Genomic DNA, 4,948 nt, shown 5'->3' on the forward strand with positions numbered 1-4,948 from the left:
AGTAATTAGAGTTCATTTGGAGTCCGGGTCAAAAACCGCTTCATTTTCTAAGAAACCGTTTAAAATGCCGAGTCGGAATGTTCTAGAATATTCTAGATATTTATTCCGAAATTAAATTTTATATCTTTTGGTAAAATATCTTCCATAGATCATATTTTACGGAATAAGGAAGTAGAGATATACCGCAATTCCATAATAGAAACGCGGAAATCTTTCTTCCGGAGGAGGAAACCTCTGGGGAAATGACGCAGCAGGTGCTGCGCCTCTTGGAAGGACAGAAGCAGCTGCTGCGCCTCTTCTCCAGCCCTCTTTGGCTGTTTACGGAATATTTCCGTGATTTTTTTTTCCAAAGTTTGTATCATTCCAAAACTCTTCACATTTTTTTGGTATAAATAGAGACCTTCGGTCTCCATATTTTTCACGCGAGTGTCCGCCCTTCTCTTCTCCCTTTGCATTCTAGACCTTGCTCTAAGCTTTCGACGCCTACGCGCTTGATCAATCGACCACGTAAGCTCAGATCATTCTGAGTACCAGTCATGTTGCATGACCGACCAATTTGACCACTACACATCAATCAATTAATCTAAAATCCTCCAACAAGGGCACTTTATACATACATTCGAGTCGAGCAATCACTAACGTTAACTTAGTTAATCTCGTTTCGTCAAACAAGTAAGTCCGAGGGTGTAAATCCCATCTTATTTATTGTATTTTATTTTTGCACCAATTAATGTAAGGTTTACGTCAAAAGTATATTTAAAACCGACTTAGAAAAACCCTTTTATAAAACTGTTTTTCCGCAACAGCGGATACGAGACGTCGAGAAGAAACGCAGCAGCAGCTGCGCCTCTTCGAAGGATCACAGCATCTGCTGCACCTCTTCCAGAGGCTGCCGCTGCTCCTGCTTTTCTTCTTCATCTTCTTCCCCGGGTTTTCTGTTGTTTCGTTCTCTTTGTCTTTATTTTATTATTTTCTTTCATTTCTCAGTACATAAACCATGTTTTGATAATTCCTTTTCAATGATAACGTTTTATTTTCGACTTAAATCCCTTATAACTCGATATTTGCGGGTTTTTGTCATCAAATCAAAGCCGGATTTTAGAAACTCGATTTGTCCATATCAAGTTTCTGGGATTCGTCTTTTGTACATAATTTCCTTTATTTATTTTCATTTTATCAAATTCTTTTCGATTTTCAAATTCGTTCCTTTTGTAATTCCGACATCGTAATAAACCCAATTCGTTCTAACTCATTTTCATTCGTTTTAATCCGTTTTTATCGTTTTTATGATGGTTCGAGATGTAATTAATATGCTAAATCACTTTCACTTGAGTTTAATATCGATAATTGATCCTAAATACACCAACGAACATTAACAGATAGCGGTTCTGACTTCAAAGCCAGAGCTCAACTCAAGAACAGACGCAGGAATAGTTGCGCCTCTTCCAGAGGACGCAGCAGATGCTGCGCCTGTTCTGAGATGATTTCTGTCCCTGAACTTCTTTTCTCGCTTTGACGTAGCATTTATTTACGTGTTTAATTAACTAATAATCGTAATATCACCCTTAATCTGACCTATTTTGTTACTTTAATTTCTAACCTTTTGTTTTCCTCTCTTTTTATCTTCAAAACTCCGTTTTAAGTGTACTTTTGACGTAAATCAACTCAATCATTGTAATCAATTGTAATTTCAATTATCGTTATTTATTTATCATATTTATGTATGATTTATTTCACTTGTCTTTCACATGCAATCGATTCTAAATCCCAATTTGACATTAATAATTTCTAAATTATTTGTTCACCGACATAGTTTAATTCACATGCTAGGATTAATCTGTGGATGTTGCATTGCATGCATATAATCGACGACATATCAAATATGAATGATTTCCCTAATCATTAGTAGAGGCCGCTATCGAGGCGGGCGGGATTAGGTGTTCAGTAAAAGGTATACGTACTCTCACCCCTTACTCCAGATCTCTGTGAACATCCGTGTTCATTGGCATCCACGAGAGTCATTCTAGACATAGAATGCTAAGGGTAACGAGTTCTTAGTGTTCATGTCACTACTTTGTGTCTTGACATGACACAAGGTATTCGAACTGTTCCAATTTTCCATAAAAATTGGTGGCGACTCCACAAATGCAGGCTTATTCAATCTTTCACCGGTTTCAATGCCTCACAAATCGGTAACGGCCCATGACGTGCTTTGGCTATCCAAGGTTCCGTGGGAGAAGTGTCCCCCCTCAAACAACACAACGCGCGGGTGGCCCATGTCCACAGTTTGGCGACTCCGCTGGGGATGATACACTTACGTGTTACCCAGGGTGAAACTTGAACAGGGTTAGGAAATAGTTTATACAAGACAATTGTCGGTTTTCATTACTCGACCTTCTTAGGTCGTTTTATTCGGCCTTCCTAGGCTCAACCCAACCCATTCTACCAATCGTCCCGTCTGGACGGTCCAAATTCTTATCTGGGCCTAAGGATAGATAGCGATTGACGTCAACCATACCATGGTACATACTCTTGTTTGTACCAAGGGCTTTCACTACTCGAGGAAATGGACTAGGAACCGACCTTACTCATGTTTGGCACGGACCTCTCCACTGACCAGGGTTTGATTGCTTGGTATGGCAACCCACCTTTTAAGCCAAAACCCTTTAAATGCACTCAATATACCGTTATAATGCCTGTATCATATACGTGATCACCATTTTGTAAACAAAACCATGACGAAATTTTTTAAAATAAAATCCTTTTCAAAATGTAAATATTTCAAAAGTGGCCTAAAATAGCGCAAAATGATTCAAAACTCTGTCCAAATGTCCAGTCAAAATTCGGGCCTCAAAACCCATTTTAAAACCTCACTTCGAGTCAGCACTCCTATAACTACACTACAATTGCCTAGGATAAAAATTTCAAAATTTGTCATTTTCAAACCTCACTTGACATAGTGGCACACTCCCACTTCACGAGTCAAGTTTTTTTTGAGTAAGTGTGCTAAAATGGTCGATCGTGTTTTGATTTGTCATCGATCTCTTATCCCCAGTCTCCAAGATGCCTTGAACTAGTCACGCAAGCGTTAATGGACAACCCGGAAATGGTAATGATCTAATCCTAGCTGTGCTCGTCCGTCTCCAAACAAGTCAAGACCAAGCTTATGCTCGCCTCAATGCTATTGAAGGCCGGATTTTCGCTGTAGAAACTAGACTTCCTCCTGCAGAGAACGGCATTCCCGACATGGTCGTGCATGATAACCTTCCACCCTTTGTTGGACAACCAGAAGTCAACCTTCCACCAGGTCCTACTGAAGCTGAAAAGAGACTCCAATATTTGGAGGAGCAACTAATGTACCTAAAGGGAGATGACATCTACAGGGAGAATAATCGCAAGTATGATGCGGTAAACGCTCAACTGCCAACCAACTTCAACATGACTGACATTCCAAAGTTCAAGGGGCATGAAAACCCTTTGAACCACATTTGTGCCTTCAAATATTATATGTCTATCAAAGGCATCAAGCCAGAGATCTTCCTAAGGATCTTTCCTTCCTCTCTCGACACTATTCCTAAGCAATGGTTCTACTCTTTTTAGCACAAGAAAATTGCTACCTGGAACGCTGCCGCAATTGAGTTCACTAAACAATACGCGGATAATGCTGAAATTCAAGTCAATATGCGCACTCTAGAGGTTCTTACCCAAAATGAGAAAGAAGCCTTCACCGACTTCCTAAGTAGGTGGAGAAAGACTAGCACACAGCTTGTTGAACGCCCAAATTAAGCCACTCTTGTGGAAACGTTCGTGGATAATTTGAGACCCATTTATGCCAACCATTTGAGGTACCAAAACATAAATTCTTTCAAAGAATTGACTGTGCTATGAACGAGAATTGAAGACGACATCTGTAAGGGGCTCTTGTTCAAAACGGTAGGTCGCGGATATCAAGGTTCAACGAGTCGTTCTTATGGCTCCACTAGCAAAACCGATGTGTTTAACCTTGTTGAATCATCTGCTAAGAAGAATAACCCACATAGGAAATTTTCCTATGTTGGTGAATCGTATTCCACTACTCTGAAAAAGCTCATGAAACAAGTTAAGCTCCAACCTGACCCAGAGAAGAAATCCAAATTCTGGGATGAGAATTCATACTGTGAATATCACAGAGGCAAGGGACATGATACGGAGAAATGGTTCAAATTGAAACATGTCATTCAGGATATGATTGAGGATGGTCGCTTACCCATACCTCCCGCAAGCAAGCCTAACAATACTCAGAATCCTCTTGGAGTTCTGACAATCACAGATGAAGAATCCACCTTGGATTGTTCACACCTCATTTCTCCAATCGAGGATGAGATTTATGCACGAGAAGATGAGGGGAGTTATTCTACCATTTCTCCTACCATTGCTGATTTTATCGCATGGGCAAAGAGTGTAAGTAGGCATGTTTCAGATCTGTAAGCTGTAGTGGCATCCCTACGTAATCCAAGCACCACACCTAAGGGAAACGCGCCATTGGCTCCAATTCTATGTCAAGAGTCTACGATGCAAGAAGTAATCACAGTAGTTGACATTCTAGTCGAGCAAATAGTCAGTCTAGAAGCTGAAATCATCAGGTTGAGAGAGCCCAGTATCGTCACCAGAATATGGGCAGACGACGATGAAGACGAATACCTCATAGAACACTATCTAGCCAAGGTCAGTGAGGATATAGTCAAAGCTAGCGAAGATTAAGATATAGACCACCTTACTCGCTCAGGACGTCCATATCAGAATGTCTCTCAAAACAGTCTTACCGTTAATGGTCCTGTTATTAACACCAATGTCATCACACCAAATGATGGCGAAGATACACCTGCTGACCATTTATTAAAACAACTGCAGAAGACAAAGGCTGATCTTTCAGTCTGGCAATTAGTTGCGAGTTTATTTCCCCATCGTC

The sequence above is a fragment of the Silene latifolia genome, chromosome 10 (assembly GCF_048544455.1).
Source record: "Silene latifolia isolate original U9 population chromosome 10, ASM4854445v1, whole genome shotgun sequence".
NCBI lineage: Eukaryota > Viridiplantae > Streptophyta > Magnoliopsida > Caryophyllales > Caryophyllaceae > Silene > Silene latifolia.